Here is a 22580-nt window from a genome sequence, read left to right as displayed (position 1 = left end):
TGTCATACGTCCATTCCAGGATCATTTTGTCACATGACAACATTTTGCAGAAGGCTTCTGCCTGTTCCACTAGACTGTGGAGTGTAAGGTGGTTCCAACTTGGTTTTGGATTGAGAGGTCCAGTAAATTTGGTCAGATTCTTACATACTTTTGGCCATATGGTGTACAGTGTGTAGTATTCTGATAACCCTGAACATACATAATATCAAAATATCAACTAACACGTGAATTCTTTAGCTTATAATATTACACATTTAACATTTTAAGGACCTCCAGAAAACAGTGGGTTAAAGTTAAAATAGAAATGTGCATGAGCACTAGTAACTAAAGTAAATATTAAAATCTGAGCTACACAACCGACTTCTCTTTCATCCCGCACTCATCATATTCCAGTACACGAGTGGCAATAATGACTGGGATGAAACCCAATGACTGTAATTTACTCACACATTATACCAGTGTCACTTATCACATCATAAATAAAAAGCATGAATTTCAGAATAAAAAATGTGACTCTCTCTCAGAGGGTGAGAGAACAAAAGTAGGGTGATATGGGGACTGTTAACCAGGAGGCATCCGTCCTGCCGCGTGGATAATTATTGTCTTTTGTTGCCCGTGCTCAGCATTCATTATTAAGCTGTGCTTCTGCCCTGACGCTGATCTGTTTTACAAGGCCTCGTCAGCATGAATGAAGCACGGGGGGTGAGAAAGAATTACAATGACAGAATATATTAGTGCTAGTTTATCCAAAGCAGTACTTAAAAGCAGGAGGAAGAAAAAACTGAGTCTTGCTACATGCTGAACACTGTTGATGAATGGTATGACAGCTTAAGACCAAACTTTGGGATCACGCCATGTGCATTGCGCATCACTGGGTAGGAGGCAATATTTATTTATTTATTAGGATTTAAACGTCATGTTTTACACCCTTCGGTTACACAAAGTTCATCAGTTCACAAGTTTAATGTCAAACACAGTCATGGGCAATTTTGTATCTCCAATTAACCTGACCGCATGTCTTTTGACTGTGGGAGGAAACCGGAGCTCCCGGAGTAAACCCACGCAGACAGGGAGAACATGCAAACTCCACACAGAAAGGACCTGGGCCACCCCACCTGGGAATCGAACCCATGACCTTTTTGCTGTGAGGTGACAGTGCTACCCACTGAGCCACTGTGCCGCCGGGGTAGGAGGCAAAATGATCCTGGAATGTACTGAAATACTGAAGTATGTATTGCATTCCTTTTTTACTGAATGTATTTGGCAGTAAATAACACTAGAGAAAATAGCCTACAAACATTTGCACACCATTAATTGACAAAAAAAATTAATTAATTAATTAATTAATATAGAAATAATGTATTTAAACCTAGTTTCTTCATTATTGTTCTTCTTCACAACCAGGAACCACACCTAGAAAATGTACCTATTATAGCATGTTCTATATGCTGTTAATATAATATTAATTCAGCTACCACATAATTCACCAATAACAGGGCAATTGTATGCTTTACTAATACTGTATAAAGACATATTCACTCTAGAGGTTAAAAGTTGGCCTTTGTTTTAAAACTACTGCACAGAAAGAAAAAAAAATAGTAGAGGTGAAAAGGCAGCTCAGGTATTGATGTAATGTATAGAACATGTTTATGTGGAAATCTGCAGACAGATAATGAGTTAACCATCCTGACATTGTACTGATGCTGTAAGGTTCAAAATGAATGAATACATATATAAATAAATGAATGAATAAAATCTGGAATAGAAGGGCAGCATGTGAATACAAAAATGGAAACCTCTGGTTCACTGGAGAACGTCTGTGAGAAGACCAAGAAAGTGCAGACAAGAAATTAGTCCAGACCTGTTTTTCAATCGCATACAATAGGACAGTAGTAGCCTAGTAGGTAGAGCTTTTGGCTATCAACTGAAAGGTTGAGATTTTGAATCCCAGCTCTGCCCTGCAGCCCTTGTTGGGCCCTTGAGCAAGGCCCCTAACTGGAGATCCCAGAGTAAACTCATGTAGACAGGGGGAGAACATGCAAACTCCACACAGAAAGGACCTGGACCGCCCCACCTAGGGATCGAACCCAGGAGCTTCTTGCTGTGAGACGACAGTGCTACCTAACAAGCCACCGTGTTGCCCCAAAAATAATAATAATTATTATTATTATTGATGATGATAAAAATAACAATAATCATAATTATTATTATTATTATTGTTATTATTAATACTATTAATATTGTTATTTGTATATATAATTATTTTTATTATTTATAACACATTATTAATTAATTAATTAATTTTTTTTTTTTTTTTTTCATTTCTGTGCATACTGTAGCCAGAGCATAATTAAAAGAAACCCAGTGTGAATCCAGGTTGTTCTACATACAAACAAACCAAAACAACCAAAAAAAAAAGAAGAAGGACTAAAATGAAAAAACAGACTGAAACCAAACTAGAAAGGAAAAATAGAACATAAACAACAGAGTAAGTATAAGAATAGCACAGTAGGGAAGGTTCACCATAGCAGATGTTTGTATGGTTATCCACAGTAAAAGCTTGAGTAAAGATACTGAACCTAACCAGGTGTGCAGCTGCAAGTGTTTTCCTCTCTTATTCAGTAAACTGGTCCAGCTAAACCCTGCATTACTTATTCCAGTAGTTTGCAATATCAGCATAGCATCACAATGCCCACAGGAGCCAACAAACAATCAGCCTGTCTGCTCATCTGATTCACACCCACAACTTCACGTACACACTGTAACACTTCATGCTTCTGAGCACGATCTGCAGAACGCTCCGACTCCCTCAATTCATTCAGGGGTCACAGCAGAGAGCTTAAAGTGCCCTTCTGGGTCGTTATCAGATTCCCTCGCCACCAACTTTTGTTGCACAGTATGCAAAAGCACCAATTTTAGAAGCTGAAAGGAAAATCATGCTGTTAGGCCCATTATGCTTATACAAAGTCAGACATTTGAGGCAGTACATGGACTTCAGAAAATAAATAAATATTAAAAAAAATAGTTTAAAAATTGAAAAGATCTAAAATAAGGATTAAGGACTTTAAATTGGATAGACTTTACTTTGCACTGTGCACAATCATTGCAGAAACAGATGATGAAACTGCCCACCCTTTTTCACCCAAGTGGGAACAACCAATTATAGAACTTGCCATTGTACATTACATTACGAGCCCATCCAGAATGCTCCATTACACCTAGTGGCCTGTGTGGGGGGTGTTCCTCTGCCTGCCAACGCATTACCACAGTGCTATCACTATCAGTAATGCATGGCATCACTCTCCCGGTCTCCGTATCTCCCCGAGACCTGGGTCAGCCGATCAGGTTGGCTCTGGTCAGCTCTGTCAGGGCCCTGTTGAACATGATTAATGGCTGTAACGATTCAGATGCACCTTAAGGCTCTGCGTCAGTGCTGATGCTATATTTATGCACTATTGCGGTCGAGAAGAGAAGCATTCATGAGAACTCATTATTTTCGGTTCTCATTAGATGAACCCCTGACATGGAACATGGTGAACTATGGGTGATTATGTCTTGGAATTTAAAAACGAGGAATATTTATCACATCATCAGTATAAACCACTGCAGGAACTGTACATATTTACATACACACAAACAAAACATTCACTATTGTACTCGTCATGAACTTTATCATCAAGTAATCTCCTTAATTCCTAAATAAACACGACTGCACAATGACGGAAAATGATCACATATGTATTAGTCTTGGAACAAAGTGTGAGCGGGTATTTTTAAATGAAGGGTACTTGGCATTAAATCTACAAGGAATGATCAGCATGGCTGCTTTTTAACAAAGTGCTCAGTGTCATAATCTATTAAGTCACAAAAAAAATCTAAAAACATCTAAAAATGGTGGTCATCTCAAGCCACAGATATACTCAGAGTAGGCTCTACAATATGAAACTCTGCACAAATAGAATTTATAAGCAGGTCGTATGGGGGAACAAAGTGTGTATCTGTAGAATAACTATCTCAATTATAAGCACACATTTTTAAACTGTTTATTGTACGGTACAATTAAATGTCACTTTTATGTAATAAAGGTCTCATTATATCTGGACAGAATTAATAAGACATTCAAGTGAGGTGAAATGGAGACACTAAATTGTCCATGACTGTATTCAATATAACCTTGTGAACTGATGAATCTTGTGTAATGAGTAACTACCGTTCCTGTCATGAATGTAACCAAAGTGTAAAACATGGTGTTAAAATCCTAATAAACAAACAAACAAGGTAGGTAGGTAGGTAGGTAGTAGGGATGCATCTATACAATTTTTTCTCAACCGAGTACGAGTACAAGTACATGTATTTTTGTACTTGCCGATACCGATACCGATACTGATACCAATACCTATTTAGAATACCTTTTTTTAAAACAAAAACACACGTGAGAAGTGACGAGAAGTTTAATGATACCACGTCCAAAAATGCACGTCAACAAGTAGCAAGCGATCAAAGTGTTTGTGCGCTGACGTGATGAAATCAAGGAGGAAAAATAAATGAATCTGAGTGGATTTGGCAACACGAATAGCATGGATTGTTCTGTAGTGAGTTGGAGGTTAATAAATATTTTTGCAATGTTGGTGTTTTGTTGTTACATTTTGTAGAGAACGATCAGGTCAGAAATACTGTAACACGTGTGTGTGTGCCGGTGTAGTCTGATATAAACTATATTATCCCCCTGTCCCACCTGTTTACACTCCTCTCCTGCAATTCCCCTCACACCGTATCCTGCGTTCTCATTGGCTGTTCGACATGTCACTCATTCCCAGTCGCACATCTGAGATCAGATATCTGACATGCTAGAAATCTCGAGCGGTCGGCGAGCCGGTCGGATCGAGTTGTTGGATAGTTCACACTTAGCGATCGAGAGCCGAGTTTTGATCGCCGAGCGAACGCCGAGTTGCTCCCGAGCCGGCAAATCTAGCACCGACCAGTCGCCGAGCGAAAATCAGGGCAAAAGTCATGTAGTGTGAACCAGGCATAACGCAGCAACGTGCACTAGGCACACGGTATCGGATGTTTAGTATCGGAGCCTCGTTTGCGAGTACGAGTACAAGTTAATGAGCGCGGTATCGGGCAAATACCTGATACCAGTATCGGTACTCATGCATCTCTAGTAGGTAGGAAGGAAGGAAGGAAGGAAGGATTCAAAATCCTCCCACCCAGAGTAAAGGGTTGATTATGCTCTCTTGAACTTATGGTCATTGACGGCTATTTATCCTCAACAAGAAAACTTGGGTAGTCTTGCATTAATAATTGATGCCTTATTAAACCAGTTGGTGACTCATAAAATATGTCAAAAGCTATGATGATCTACCATGATCAGTATTTTAATTCTTTAAAATGAATTGGTAAACAGGGTGAATACATTTAGCAAGATTACTGCTTGATGTACTTTGCATGTAGGCAACCCAATGGCTAGTAACTGCAGGTTTCCTATATATAAAAAAAATAATAATAATAAATAAATTTAAAAAAACGCATGGAACAGCATTATCTACTTTATGTTATCTATTTTTTCCCATTCTCTACAGCAAACAGCCCCTACGTTAAAGAATGTATGGGTTTCTAGCACACATAAATACAGTGATTATGTATAATTATGTTTACTCTGCCCACCAATAAAACCATCTTCATAAAACACATCAGCTCATTGTGTTACCTCTGCCAACTTTCAGCATCATGTTATTATACCATAATTACCTACTGCATCAGAAATGCAGGCATCTATGTGGAACCTAAACCGAACACGTAGTGAGGATGGGACTCACGTAAGCCAACTTCAAAGCCTTTTCATATTCTGCATTCTTTGAAAGCCTACATTCTTTTTGATAGACTAATCCCCCATCCCTCTGCCTGCAGCTGCTAGAGAGAGCCTAACTGGCATCGTGTTATTCTCCCAGCGCTTGTGCTTGTCCCTCTCCCCGCTTTCTCTTTTACCCTCTTGACTCGCATCTGAGGAGTGTTTACGTTCCTGTCAAGTACATTTACCTCTCCTGGCTTCTTGGTGCAAGGCCATAGTGCATCTACAGGTTTGGTAGATTGTAAGTGTGTGTGTGTGTCGGGGGCAACATGGTGCACTACACACACATGCCTGTAGATGTAACAAGGTTGTGCAGTGTTTCTACACTTGTGCAAAAGTCTTGGGCCACCACTGGCTTTGTTGTTTGCCTAATTTTTGACCATCCACATTTATTTTTCACTCTCTTTATTAAGAAAAAAACAATGACTACAGTAAATATGTAGACATTTTTAAGCCAGTATTTACTTTGACTTCCCCTGACACTATGCATATCTTAAACTCTTCTAAGAAGACCATCATGAACTTTTCTGAAATAATTTTCTGGTACATTCTACCAGGCTTCTTTTAGCACTTCCCAGAGTTCTTCCTTAAATTTAGGCTGACTTTTATTTCTTTCTCTGTCCAGGTGATCCCAAACTGCCTCTATAATATTCAGGTCTGGACTCCATGAAAGCCAGTCCATGACTGTCAGTGTTTTATCAGCATTTAGCAGCAGCGCTTAGGATTGTTATCACGGTGAAAAATAAAACCATTCCAATCAGACACTTTCCAGAAAGAATGGCATGATGAATTAAAACATGTCTGTACTTTTCAGCATTCATGATCCCATAAATCTGGATGGTATCACCAATAATATTCTAATTTTGGAAGCCATTCTAATTTTAATGAATTGCCATTCATTTTAAGTAATCTTTAGCAAGATGCCCAGTCAAAAGTTGCAATTTATTAACTAAAACGACACTTTATTCTGACCATAAACAGCAGTAATGTTTAAAAAAGGATTCATTTGTGTGGCCCATTGAGACTGATCAGGCAGTGCCCTCTCTATGAGGCACTGTCTGTCAAAGAGTTCATCATAAACACCCTCTTTTTCCAGGGTGGCTTCTCTCACAAGCTGAAAGGACACTACATATTTCTTTGTTTCACAAGTTCTATGATTCTATGTTTTTCTGACCACTTTAACCATGCAGAGAACACGTAGTAGACATTACCAGTCATAATGTGATGAGCTAGAGCTGGCAGACACAATGTAAGAACAGATTATAGTAGCAGACTGCACAGATTTGCATTGTGCCTCATCACCTCCATACATCTTCCTGTCTAAACCCCCTCATCTCAGCTGGTTACTCCATCCCAAAAATCCTGGTGCAGAGAGCCGCTCTTGTAAGGAGCAGATTGCTTTAAAAAAGGGTTCATCCACATTCCTGCCTCCTTTTATTTCTGTATTATAGTCACAGCTAAGATAACAGAAATAGCAAACGCGTCTTGATTAACCTATTGAACCCAGCAGACAGAAAAACTGTTGTAGAGGCGTAAATACCCAGCAGGCTAGTTTTCTGAGCTTACCATCTGCCAGCATTACCCAGAGCGTCTGTAAAATGACCAGGGCTCATTTCTCACTTCCTGGCTGCACATGTCTGCATCTGCTTTTATATTTTAAAAGTAGACCTACTGGGTGTTAGGGGTGTTTTTCTTAATAAGAAAGACTAATTCAATAGATGCAAAAAAACACACATTTTTAAATATGCATTAATAGTACTATTGTGGTTATTTCCACTACTACACTACTATTATGACTACACTGCTACTTTTATAAGTTCTTCTTCTTCTACTACTCCTATTTATGATACCATTACTGCTGCTAATACTACCTCTCCTTCTACTACTACTTATTTTATTTCTGCTGCTACAATTATAATATCTACTGGTACTTTTTACATGTTTACAGTTGTTACTGCTTCTACTGCCAATATTACTACTTCTACTATTGCTACAATTTTAATACTACTACTGTTGCTTTAAATACTTCTACTAATACTACCACTGCTGCTGTTGCTAGTACATCTACTAATAATACAACTGCTGCAATTAATTGTACTACTAATACTACCACTGCTGCCACTAGTACTACTGCTACTGCTAATACTACCACTGCTGCCACTAGTACTACTGCTACTGCTAATACTACCACTGCTGCCACTAGTACTACTGCTACTGCTAATACTACCACTGCTGCCACTAGTACTACTGCTACTGCTAATACTACCACTGCTGCCACTAGTACTACTGCTACCACTGCTGCTGTTGCTAGTACTTCTACTAATACTACAAATACTGCTACTAATAGTACTACAGCTGCTACTACCACCATCTCTGCTGCTTCTAATACTCTCGCTGCTGCTACTACTACTACCTGTCTGCCTTTTGCTACCAGTGCTACAACTGCTGCCACTAATACGTTCACTGCTGCCACTACTATTTATACTACTAATTCTACTAATGCTATTTCTTCTACTACCACGACCTCTATTAGTGTTGCTGCTAAAAAGGAACAAAAACTAACAATACTACTGCTACTACATAGCTAGTCTACCAGAAAACACAAACGTAAGGCAGGAACACCTCTGACAGGGCGCCAATCCATCGCAGGGCCTGAGCCATCCCCTTTCCCCAACAGACATAGCCCATTAATGACACTACTGAGACTAAACCAACAATGGTGGGCTAGCACAACAGACAGCCCCAATAATAATAATAATAATAATAATAAGAAGAACTTTAATGGTTTATTTTACAAGTGAAAATGATATTTTATGAAGTGGCCTAAACTGTTTACAGTATCTAGAGATTCACAGTAAACTTACAGATAATAGCAATTTAAATGCCTCATTAATCTTCATTGTCTCCATAAATATGCATGAAGTCTATTAAATTATTTAGCCTGAACAAAACTTGTATGAACTCTGTTTCTGCCACAGTTGCTCTCTGTAATGTCATTAATTTAAATCCAACTTCTTTTTATGGCAAATGAAATAGAGGGTAAAAAAGTAGGAATAAAAAAGGAAATTAAATGAAAACTTTTTAATACATAAAAGATGAAGCCGCTTGTCTGATGTGTGCATATATAAATAGTTTAAAAGGAAGAAAAAGTGAACCAGACAAAGACTGGTGAAAGAAAAGAGCAGGTAAAAAAGCAGAGATAATAATACTGGTGGGAGATCATTTGCAGTAGCAGACAGATTAAAATAATCCTCTGCTGAAATGTGGTGAAATTGTGGCTGGAGCTGAGGAAGGTGTTTCATACTGCAGAAATGGCCCTTTCCTCTCAAAAGGTGTTATTCATCTGGCTTTATGTGGCACACGCGACAGTGGGGCAGCATCAAATCATGGCTTAGATCTCACAGTGGAAACCTCCTGACAGCAGACATGCCCAGTGCCAGTTACACCAAACATTTCAGCCTTTTATGGAAGGACAACAGTGGCTTATTGATCTACAGATGCAATTGCAAACTCCCCTCACCTTAAAAGTATTATAGTGATAGACAGTGTTATAGAACTGAATAAAAATATACAACAAAAGTCTTTGCCAGAGAGAAGGTATACTTATTGATACTATCAATTTTGATACCATACACTGGCATCATTTTGAGTACTGTGGTACTTTCTGTAACAAACTTCAATCTACAAGATGCACTGGCACAGTCACTCCCACAGCTGTGCAATCACAATTCTCTACATTGCCTGAATACTAACATGTCATGTGATATCACACCGCATGTCCAGGCTCCAGTCTTAGTAAACTTCTGTGATATACACTGCCTGGCCAAAAAAAAGCTCAATCCCTTGAGTTCCCTTCGCATTGTGTGTGTGACTTCTACTGTAGTTTTTCTACCATTTGATTTCACCAAACTTTTGAGTGATCGCCGATCACGATCATTCAAGATTTTTTTCCGACCACATTCCTTCCTCGAAGATGATGTTTTCCCCACTGTCCTTTCACTTTTTAATAATGCGTTGGACAGTTCTTAACTCGATTTTAGTAGTTTCAGCAATCTCCTTACATGTTTTCTCTGCTTGATGCATGCCAATAATTTGACCCTTCTAAAACAGATTAACATCTTTTCCACGACCACAGGATGTGTCTTTCCACATGGTTGTTTAACAAATGAGAAGCTACTCACTGCATCAGTTAGGTTAAATAACTTGTTGCCAGCTGAAACATAATCACCCATGCAGTAATTATCCAATGGGAGGCTCTTACCTATTTGCTTAGTTAAATCCAGGTGGTGACCTTTTTTTTGACCAGGCAGTGTATTTTGACTTATTTAGCATAATGCTACCCTTCACTTCCATTTTTCATATGGTTAGAATCCTTTCAGACTTTTCTTACTACAGTGGTACCTTGTAACTCAACGTCCCTCTAAATTGAAATCTTTGAAACTCAGTGCCCTTTGTCGACAACTTTGTACCCTTAAACTAGACGTGTGTGCGACCTCTGCTTTGTTCAGCGCTTGGCTTGAGGGGTTCTGTAAAATGTCATCAAAGTGCGAATATGAGACAAATCTGCATTTGTGTGGAACAACAGTTAAATTCACTCCGGAAGCTCCACATGTATCTGTGTTTATCTGGATTTTCTCCTGTTTCATTTTTAAACTTGTGTTACAGCTCAGGGTTCTGAGAAATTGTGAGAATGAGCTTTTCAGACAGAAAAACCTTAATGTGACTTAATGTATTAAACGAACGACACAAAAACACTAAACTTCTCCTAATTATTACTGCTAAAATGTTCTCTCCAGTAATTAAATTCTTCACTCGTTGTTTTAGTACAGTAAGTCATATTAATCTTTGTGCACCGGCACACTCCATAGGAAATAACAGCACAGCCGGTGCAAAAGCTATTTTGCCACTCCTCATGTGAATGCACCAGTACTGAACTCGCTACTATAGGAATACAGTAATCTAAGATCAAACATCCCCACGATTAAGAAGCATAAGGAAACAATAAAGAAGTAAAAATAAAGTGTATTTTTATATTGATTTTGACTGTTTTCAATTGTACTTCAGTGTTTTATATTATATTTGTGTTATTTTCAGTGTATAAGTGTCAAAAACAACCCCATTATTTTACATTAGGCCAAAATATATGCAGTTCCACAGGACAATGAAATGCATTAACAGGTTTCCCATACATCCTTATGGGAAAAAATACCTTGAAACGTAACACCTTTCAAACTCGACGCCACTCCCAGAACCAATTGACGTCGAGTTTCAAGGTACCACTGTAGATCGTAGTTGAGCATCGTATGTTCAGCAGAAGTGGAGTTTTTGTGGGTTTCTTTGAGTATAGTAGAGGGTGTGTGCGATGTCTTGCAGTGGATTGAAACACTGTCCAGGGTGTATGAATACTGAACATTAAAATAGAAAACGACCCAGTATCACAATATAAACAGCATGCTATGTTATTCTACATCTACCTGCATGTCTCCCAGGTTTTAGACTGGACTTAGTTGACTCTTACATACACTTTACCCAGTCAGAGGTCATATTGTCCTAATTTATGAGTTTATGAGTAGTATTGTGCCAATAATGACTTCATAATTAATACTTTCACTTAAAAATTTGAGCCAAATGTTATAACACTGGCGGCACGGTGGCTCGGTGGGTAGCACTGTCGCCTCACAGCAAGAAGGTCCTGGGTTCGATCCCCAGGCGGGGCGGTCCAGGTCTTTTCTGTGTGGGGTTTGCATGTTCTCCCCATGTCTGTGTGGTCCAAAAACATGCAGTCAGGTTAACTGGAGACACTGAATTGCCCTATAGATAAATGGATGTTTGTATGCGTGTGTATGTGTGTCTGCCCTGCGATAGACTGGCGCCACGTCCAGAGTGTTACTGTGTGCCTTGTGCCCATTGAAAAGCTGGGATAGGCTCCAGCAGCCACCCCTCCCCTGTGACCCTAATATGATAAGCGGTTAAGAAAGTGAGTGAGTTATAACACTGTAAATAAACGTAACCTAAATATGGGACCAATACTATTGTAAGACCGGACAAAATAAGTATTTCTGCAATATTGATGTTAATAAAATCTTTTGAATTTGCTCCTATTGTAAGTCCTTAAATGTAGCACGCACTTCTACTCTCAGCGTTTTTGAACGGACAAATGATCGCTTCACATGGTATAAAAAGAATAAAAAAGAAGACACTACTCTTTTTATAAATGTTTCAAAACTTAATGTTGCTGTTTGTACTTTCTCTCAGTAGGGAGTCTCATAACTGCACATCAGGATGTACTTGAGATCTGCTAAAAGAAGCTTAAAACACAGATAAAGTAAGAATGTGCAGTTTTGTGCACTTGCCAGAACAAATTATAGCTGTATGTTCCATAACCACTCTGTAAGGAAGCACTTAGGCTTTTTTCTGAGTTCTTTAGATGTTTTTATCTTATGCTATAACTGTCCCCTAAAACATCAGGAGGTGTGAGAGGTCTGGAGCTTTCACTAACTGCTCAGACTGAGGAGGACCTCATGCAGAGTGCAGGACTTTGGCACTGAATTATTCTATCTTTACATGATCTGACCACAGGAACGCTCACACGAGTAAGCCTAACTGAGTTACACTGATCTGTGGGTAGGAATGGCATGCAGTGCTGGATATGAATATTTTAACAGATGGAAAGTAAGGATAGATAGATGGATGGATGGATGTATGTGTGGATGGATGGATGGATAGATGGATAGATGGACAGATAGATAGATACTTTATTTATCCTGAAGGAAATTATTGGTTTCCAGTAGTTTAACAAGCAAAAGAAGAGAAACAAATAATAATACAATACAACAATACAACTAATACAAATACAAATAAAGTAAGTAAGTAGATAAGGTGCATTTATACAGCATATGGTATGCAAAAGAAAAACAGTATGTGCAAATTGTGCATGTGGTACATGTAATAGAAGCAGTAGTGTATCTATTCTTATAAACAATATATACAGATATATACGAATAAATATAGAAATAAGGATATTGTTATAATTATAAATATTTACAATGTATCGGTTAGGGTATATATATATATATACGTAAATATATATATATATATACATATATATATACTGTATATTAGAATATGAATATAGACTGTGTATCAGATATAAAATATATCAGACAGGTATGGATGAGTATAATAGTGGTAATAAGTCCATAAAGAAGACATGGTTTAAAGTTTGGTGTGCAGGAACTCCAGATGTTGTCTATGTCTAACTATGTTAAATTCACCAGCAGCCAGTGGATCCGATTTTACCAGTGATGAGGTAAACTAATTTATAAGACTGTAATAAGACTGTCATAAAGCTATATTTAAAGTTTATTTATTTATAGTTATTTATAGTTATAACAGCTGTCAGTTGTCAAAGAATCTAACAGTCATGTAAATTTACTTGTAATTGTCACAGCAGATGTTATAATATATATATATATACAGTGTATCACAAAAGTGAGTACACCCCTCACATTTCTGCAGATATTTAAGTATATCTTTTCATGGGACAACACTGACAAAATGACACTTTGACACAATGAAAAGTAGTCTGTGTGCAGCTTATATAACAGTGTAAATTTATTCTTCCCTCAAAATAACTCAATATACAGCCATTAATGTCTAAACCACCGGCAACAAAAGTGAGTACACCCCTTAGTGAAAGTTCCTGAAATGTCAATATTTTGTGTGGCCACCATTATTTCCCAGAACTGCCTTAACTCTCCTGGGCATGGAGTTTACCAGAGCTTCACAGGTTGCCACTGGAATGCTTTTCCACTCCTCCATGACGACATCACAGAGCTGGCGGATATTCGAGACTTTGCGCTCCTCCACCTTCCGCTTGAGGATGCCCCAAAGATGTTCTATTGGGTTTAGGTCTGGAGACATGCTTGGCCAGTCCATCACCTTTACCCTCAGCCTCTTCAATAAAGCAGTGGTCGTCTTAGAGGTGTGTTTGGGGTCATTATCATGCTGGAACACTGCCCTGCGACCCAGTTTCCGGAGGGAGGGGATCATGCTCTGCTCAGTATTTCACAGTACATATTGGAGTTCATGTGTCCCTCAATGAAATGTAACTCCCCAACACCTGCTGCACTCATGCAGCCCCAGACCATGGCATTCCCACCACCATGCTTGACTGTAGGCATGACACACTTATCTTTGTACTCCTCACCTGATTGCCGCCACACATGCTTGAGACCATCTGAACCAAACAAATTAATCTTGGTCTCATCAGACCATAGGACATGGTTCCAGTAATCCATGTCCTTTGTTGACATGTCTTCAGCAAACTGTTTGCGGGCTTTCTTGTGTAGAGACTTCAGAAGAGGCTTCCTTCTGGGGTGATGGCCATGCAGACCAATTTGATGTAGTGTGCGGCGTATGGTCTGAGCACTGACAGGCTGACCCCCCACCTTTTCAATCTCTGCAGCAATGCTGACAGCACTCCTGCGCCTATCTTTCAAAGACAGCAGTTGGATGTGACGCTGAGCACGTGCACTCAGCTTCTTTGGACGACCAACGCGAGGTCTGTTCTGAGTGGACCCTGCTCTTTTAAAACGCTGGATGATCTTGGCCACTGTGCTGCAGCTCAGTTTCAGGGTGTTGGCAATCTTCTTGTAGCCTTGGCCATCTTCATGTAGCGCAACAATTCGTCTTTTAAGATCCTCAGAGAGTTCTTTGCCATGAGGTGCCATGTTGGAACTTTCAGTGACCAGTATGAGAGAGTGTGAGAGCTGTACTACTAAATTGAACACACCTGCTCCCTATGCACACCTGAGACCTAGTAACACTAACAAATCACATGACATTTTGGAGGGAAAATGACAAGCAGTGCTCAATTTGGACATTTAGGGGTGTAGTCTCTTAGGGGTGTACTCACTTTTGTTGCCGGTGGTTTAGACATTAATGGCTGTATATTGAGTTATTTTGAGGGAAGAATAAATTTACACTGTTATATAAGCTGCACACAGACTACTTTTCATTGTGTCAAAGTGTCATTTTGTCAGTGTTGTCCCATGAAAAGATATACTTAAATATCTGCAGAAATGTGAGGGGTGTACTCACTTTTGTGATACACTGTATACAGTATATTCACTTTATCAGCTCCAATTATCATAAAGAAGCCCTTTGTAGTTCTACAGTTACTGACTGTAGTCCATCTGTGTCTTTACATACCTTTTTAGCCTGCTTTCACCCTGTTCTTCAATGGTCAGGACCCCCACAGGACCACCACAGAGCAGGTATTATTTAGGTGGATTATTCTCAGCACTGCAGTGACACTGACATGGTGGTGGTGTGTTAGTGTGTGTTGTGCTGGTATGAGTGGATCAGACACAGCAGCGCTGCTGGAGTTTTTAAATACCGTGTCCACTCACCGTCCACTCTATTAGACACTCCTACCTAGTTGGTCCACTTTGTAGATGTAAAGTGAGAAACGATCATCATCTATTGCTGCTGTTTGAGTTGGTCATCTTGGATATATTTGGCTGGATATATTTTTGGTTGGTGGACTATTCTCAGTCCAGCAGTGACAGTGAGGTGTTTAAAAACTCCTGCAGCATTGCTGTGTCTGATCCAGTCATACCAGCAAAACACACACTAACACACCACCACCATGTCAGTGTCACTGCAGTGCTGAGAATGATCCACCACCTAAATAATACCTGCTCTGTGGTGGTCCTGTGGGGGTCCTGACCATTGAAGAACAGGGTGAAAACAGGCTAAAAAAGTATATAGAGAAATAGATGGACTACCGTCAGTAATTGTAGAACTACAACGTGCTTCTATATGGTAAGTGGAGCTGATAAAATGGACAGTGAGTGTAGAAACAAGGAGGTGGTTTTAATGTTATGGCTGATCGGTTTATATATATTTAACCCTTTTGCTAAGGTCCTGCAAGTGTAGGGACTTAAATCCCCACCTGTCAATCAACAGTCCATTACTCTAACCAGTAAACCAAACTGGTTAGGATGCACAGATCTGTTCTTAGCAATACAAAAATAAGGCTTATATAATGACATTTGAAATCAATAAAACTAAGAATAAATCTAAGAGCTGTCTAATGTATGTCATTTCCATTGTAGAAAAGGTCACATTTCCTCAAGTCTTACCCTTTCTTTTGAAGCACGTGATCAGACGACTTGAAAAAACCCCCCAAAAAAAACAAGTAGATTTGATCTACGCATCTGTATTTATACAGCTCAAGAACAAATGATCTGTTTTACTACTTATAAGTATAGCATTTATGTTTTATTGTATAAAATATTGACAACATTCATCCAAAATTCCAGATAAAATTGCAGCTAAGATAAAGTGCATGGCGAGGACGATTTGAAACAGGTGCCTAGAGACCGGGCCAAACTGGCGCTTAGCTAGAACAAAGCCGCTTGTCGATGAGAAGCAAAGAAGAGCCAGAGCGATTTTGTTTTTCAATTTTCAGCATGGCCCAACATCTGGTCATTTAATGGTTAGATGGAGATCTGGAGAGGCCTACAAGCCAAAGTGACTCGCACCCACTGGGAAATTTGGTGGAAGATCAGTGATCTGGAATGAGCAGATAGGACTTTGTGAAGGATGCATGGTTCAAGCCTCATACAAGGTTGTCTTAGAGGAAAACTTGCCTTCTTCTGCACTGACGATGTTCCCTAACCCTGAAAAAAGGATAATGCTCCATACCACACAGCCACATGACTCAAGGTGTGAATGAAGGACTACTAGATCAATACCCTGTCATGGCCAGTGCAAACTCCAGATGTGTTCCATATTCAAAACCTCTGGAATGTGATCAAGGGGGAGAGAGCTAATCACAAGCCATCAAACAGAGCTGCTGGAATTCTATGCACCAGGATTGGCAAGAAGTTACCCAACAATGTAGCTTCATAACAATGTAGCTTCATAACTATATAATTTAATAAAATTTCATTTAAAGAAGAAGAAGAATGGCCTTATTTGGCATATATACATATACAGATGTACACAACACAATTCTATCTTCGCGTATCCAAGATTGTTTGGAAGATGGGGTCAGAGCGCAGGGTCAGTCATTGTATGGCACCCCTGAAGCAGACAGGGTTAAGGGCTTTGCTCAAGGGCCCAACGGTGTCTGCATGGCGGAGCTGGGATTCAAACTCTCAACCTTTCAATTGATAGCCCATAGCTATACCCACTAGGCTACCACTATCCCTATTTCTAAACTATTCCTAAATTAAAACATCTGTATTGTGTTCTTTAAAAACAAATACGAACTTGTTTTCTTTAATGCCTGAAAACACATCACGGATCCGGCCTCCTGTGCACCTGTCACGCCCACCTTTCCAGGAGCACATGGTGGGTGGAGGAGTGTTTTCGGTGATGGGCCAACACCCCCTCAGTATGATTGGTCTCCTGTTAAGGACCCACAGCTGAACCTTGTTGAGGGCTTAATCTCTGTGCAGTTAAAAAGGCAACGGTGGATCATTCTTCGGAGACTATTTTGAATTTGATTCCGTCATGGTGGTTTGGTTCTCCTTTGTCATGTTGGTTAGTTCCTTGCTCATGTTATTTTGACTTTGATTTGGTTTGTTTGCCCCCGTTTGTCAGGTTTGTCTCGTCAGTCCATGCTTCTTGTTTAAGTCTTGTTAAGTTCATGTCTTGCCTTAGTCCAGTTCATGTTTAGCTTTGTTTATTTGTGTTTAGCCATAGCATTTAGTTTAGATTTAGCTTTGTTCATGTTTAGAGTAGCTTTAGCATTTATCATAAGCATAAGTTTCATGTACACTATATTGACAAAAGTATTCGCTCATCTGCCTTCACACGCATATGAACTTGAGTGACGTCCCATTCTTAATCCATAGGGTTTAATATGATGTCGGCCACCCTTTTCAGCTATAACAGCTTCAACTCTTCTGGGAAGGCTTTCCACAAGGTTTAGGAGTGTGTTTATGGGAATTTTTGACCATTCTTCCAGAAGTGCATTTGTGAGGTCAGGCACTGATGTTGGACAAGAAGGTCTGGCTCGCAGTCTCTGCTCTAATTCATCCCAAAAGTGCTCATCCATGTCTTTATGGACCTTGCAGTCATGTTGGAACAGGAAGGGGGCATCACCAAACTGTTCCCACAAAGTTGGGAGCATAAAATTGTCCAAATCTCTTGGTATGCTGAAGCATTAAGCGTTCCTTTTACTGGAACGGAGGGGCCGAGCCCAACTCCTGAAAAACAACCCCACACCATAATCCCCCCTCCACCAAACTTTACACTTGGCACAATGCAGTCAGACTAGTACTGAGAACACGCTTTGCATTGTACTTGGTGATGTAAGGATGGATGCAGCTGCTTGGCCATGGAAACCCATTCCATGAAGCTCTCTATGCATTGTTCTTGAGCTAATCTGAAGGCCACAAGAAGTTTGGAGGTCTTTAGCAATTGACTCTGCAAAAAGTTGTCGACCTCTGCGCACTATGCGTGTAATGCGTGTGTGTGTCCGCCCCTCTCATCTCGTTTAGTCCAATTTGTTACACACAGCATCTGAAAATGTTTTTTTTTTTTTTTCATAAAATGTATTCTCTTAACTATTCCTAAACTAAAACATCTGTATTGTGTTCTTTAAAAATAAATAGGAACTTATTTTCCTCAATGTCTAAAAACACTGCATTTTTTTGTCAGTGGTGTATACAATAAAACAGAAATGTTAATTTGACTCAAACACAGAGCACAGAGCCTTTAATTTCCTCAGTATAACAGGATTGAAAAATTAAGGCTCTAGCAATTTAATAATCAGTCCAAACAATAAAACGGTATGAAGAGAAAAAAATCCAGGTAAAAAACCTTCAGAAGTGTCAGTGTTCCACACGTCCAGCAGCACTGGCAGGTCCACACTGCAGTCTGTGTGATGGTTCAGGAAGAAGCGACAGCGTTATCTCTCTAATGCACGACTACAGAGGAATTCAAGTGAAAGGAGAAAAAGTAGAAAATGCGATGGGCGGTTTTCCGGTGTGAAGGCCAGCGTGTGATGCTTTCCAATGCCCAGTAAATTATTGTCCAGTCAAGCAGAAAGAAGGAGTGAGATTCGGACACAAGCATCACCTGCCTCTGCCCATATCCCCAAAGCCAGGCATAAATGAAGTGGACAACTGCCTGTTTATTCTCCTCGCACCGGCACCCGTGGTGAGGTCAGTGGGTGCCGGCTTCATGCTTTTATCGAACTGTTTTTTGCTTAACTGTTTACTTGCTTCATGGATTAATGAAACACACTTTTTTCTGCAAGTGCAGCAAGCAAATGGCACACATGCATTGCTAGCCAGTGTAAAAGTGGACTCAAGAACACTTTGAAGGCAAATGTGTATGTGTGTGTGTGTGTGTGTGTGTGTGTGTGTGTGTACGGTGCAGTAACGCTCTATCACAGAGCTTGCACCTCTGAATAATGCATTCGGAAGCAACAGAAATTGATAAATGTAAAGGCTAGAAAAGGGCGGTTTACAGGAAATGACAACCACAATGTTTGAATACAAAGTCTGCTTGCAAAGTGCTAAGCTTAGCAAGACTTAACTTGAAGAAAATATCCTGATAAATATCCCAAAATAAGATTGTCTTGTTCATAAGATTTATACACATTATCTAAGGGTGAATATCTACAGTTTAGCAAATGCATACAAATTTATAGCAAATGGTTTATTTTGCACTATGGGCTGAACATGTGCAGAACAGCCATACAGGAAACACGGTATCTAGACTTGACTTACTCATACACTGAACTGTACTTGCATTTGAAGATTATGACCTTCTACTGCAGTCTATTTAGCAATGACCAATAAACCAAGAAAGGAGATTGAATGAAATATCAAGGAACTGGAATTGTGTCAGCTACTCAATCAACCCAAGCTTGAGCTCAGCCAAGACAAAAGCGAAGTCAAATTTCCAATCGGTATGTTTAATATAAGCTTAACAAGGTACATCAACCAGGTAACACTATGTTCACTGTACAATTGAAAGTATGGGAAGGTTTATTTACATTATATTTTTCGCCTTTATCCAAAGCGACTTACATTACAGATACAGTTTACAGTCTGAACAATTGAAGGTAAAGGGTCTTGCTCAAGGGCTGAACAGCAGCAACCTGGAAGTGGCGGGGCTTGAACCAGCAAGCTTCTGATTACTAGTCCAGTGCCTTAACCACTAGGCTACAGTTTAATGGGTAAATTAATGTTTCTCAGTACAAATACATCTTTCATTAAAAAATTACCGCTCAGGTGGCGCAGCGGTAAAACACGCTAGCACACCAGAGCTGGGATTTCGAATACATCGTATTGAATCTCAGCTCTACTATCCAATTGGGCTGGGCAGCTGCATGAACAACGATTGGCTGTTGTTCATAGGGTGGGATAATCCGGATAGGGACTCCTCATAACTGAGCGAATAACGACCTCTGCTGGCTGGTTGATGGTGCCTGCACAGAGACAAGGAATAATGATATAAACTCGACTTGTGCAGTTAGGTGAAAAAATGCAGTCGGCTACTGCACATGTGTCGGAGGGGGCGTGTGACAGTCTCGCTCTCCTCAATTGGGTAAATGCAATTGGGTAAAAATTGGACACGCTAAAAATCGGGAGAAATTGGGAGAAAATGCATTAAAAAATGATTAAAATGGATTGTTTTATAAATTGTTTTATAAATGTTCTGTCCTTTGCAACTTAGACAGGTACAGTAATTATAGCTCACAAAAATATCAAAAATATATTGGCAAAGCAGAGTAACTAATACACACTAGGGCTGCCGCAATTAGTCGACCTAGTTGATGACGTCGATGCTACAAATGCGTCATCGTCAATATTTTAAGTCGATGCATCAACTATGTTTATAAATTATCCTTTTTAATTTCTACAATGTGTCCATAACCGTTCATATGATTTCCCTGGCGGCATTAAGTGCAGTCTTAAAAATGCCGTCTGCAGCAGTCAGAGGCCGATTGTAGAGAGCTTTAAAAATAAAAGCTAAAAGTTTTCCAAGACCCAAATCATTAAAAGTTTGGAAAAACTTAAAACTGGCACAAAACAAAAATGTGGTTTGTACACTGTGCAAAGCTTTGATGGTACCACAGCAGCACTAGCGCCATGTTGCTCGTCTATATTGTTTCATTACGCTTCTTAATTGTGGAGATACCGTATCTTGGAATACCGTATTTCTTAGCGAGTTCAGTTAGGACGCATGAGACGTGGCAAAACTTTTACTTCTATATTGTTTTATTAAGCTTGTTAATCATAGAGATCTTGGAATACCGTATTTCGATTGAAATATTTACTTTAAAAAGATAATACAATCCGATCCTAACTGAGTCGATTCTATGAGCACATTATATAAATTCGTGGTTCACTTTTGTAAATCGTAAGCGGTTCTTGCTTCTGATGTAGATATGAACAGAAAACGTTACTTCACAGAGCAAAGCAGAGACAAAAGTACATCAGTTACTAAGTTGGTTAGTTCAGGATCCTCTGCTCTGACTGACAGAAAACTTTTAGCTCCACAGGCAGAACGAGTCTGACTAGGTTACCGATCTGTGGTAATACTCAGTTTTATTAAGCCTGAGCTTTTTTAAGGTAAGCGAGTCACACAAAATGTTTCAGTATCTGGTGTTTATTTAAAACCGCAACATTCATTAATAACAGTAAAAACAGAGATAACTGAGAAAAGAAACTTACGCTTTTCTTTATATGAATCGACTCCTGAATCACTTATATCGATACTGTGAACAGAGCATCTCTCTTAAGAACACACACACGTCCTATAACACCAGTCGTTGCTTTTGTCACCGGTTTATCTTCACTGTTAGCCCTATTTTGAAGGTTTTTTTCAAACTGAACTGAATAACATTAAACGTGCGTGTGTGCGTGGTCAGTGAGAGAAATATGTGGGTGAAAAATGAATTGCTTTAGTTTTAGAAGTAAAAAAATCTCCTAATGCCACGCCCCCTGGTCAGGCACTCGCGCACCCCCAGACAAGTACTCGCAGGTTGAAAACCCCTGGTTTAGATTAATCGACTAATCGATAAAATAGTCTATAGATTAATGGATAGAACAATAGTCGTTAGTGGCAGCCCTAATACACACATGCACAAAAATGCATTCCAGAGAACATTTCCATGTCAATCCTGTAAAAATTTTTTTTTTAGTTTAATCTCCAAACCATTCCTCCTGACAAACATTCAACTCAAGTATGGCACTCTGGCTAAGCCCTAATGAATAATACATGAGTTATTAAAATGTGTGGAGGTTATAATGAACACCACTTCTTGACAGTATCTGCCCACACACTCGTGCACGCGACTTAATAACAAACACAATTTGCAGCCCACTAAAGTCAAGTCATTTGTATTTTAAAAGCTGCTATATTGTACTCTCTGGCATAAAATAAATGATGTGATGATACAAAACCACGGATGGTTGGCAGTTTAAGGCGTGTTCGTTAAGAATCCCACTGAGATTCCTGAAATCATTTCTGCAAACATGTTCTTTGTAGTGCAGAATTTTATCACAGCTCGATTTTTATCAAGCATCACTTAAAACAATGTGGAGTTTTACATAACAATAGATCTCATTAAAGCTGAGAAGTTACTGTTGTTAGAGAGAAGCTAAACATGCGCTTGAATAGAAACATGATGATGATATGATGATGGATATTGTAATCAGATGATTTGGTTCTTGTCAAAGTCTTAAAATTAATC

The 22580-nt window shown here is 39.3% G+C and overlaps 1 protein-coding gene across 1 annotated transcript in view; it reads right to left on the bottom strand.

Annotated features, from left to right (window-relative positions):
* Positions 1-22580, bottom strand: part of cdh13 (cadherin 13, H-cadherin (heart)) — a 399576-nt gene that overhangs the window by 175234 nt on the left and 201762 nt on the right. The gene's annotated exons all lie outside the window — the stretch shown is intronic.

Source organism: Trichomycterus rosablanca, chromosome 11, assembly GCF_030014385.1.
Source record: "Trichomycterus rosablanca isolate fTriRos1 chromosome 11, fTriRos1.hap1, whole genome shotgun sequence".
NCBI classification, from domain to species: domain Eukaryota; kingdom Metazoa; phylum Chordata; class Actinopteri; order Siluriformes; family Trichomycteridae; genus Trichomycterus; species Trichomycterus rosablanca.
Note: the sequence above shows the minus strand (reverse complement) of the source record. Positions and strands in the feature narration are given on the sequence as shown.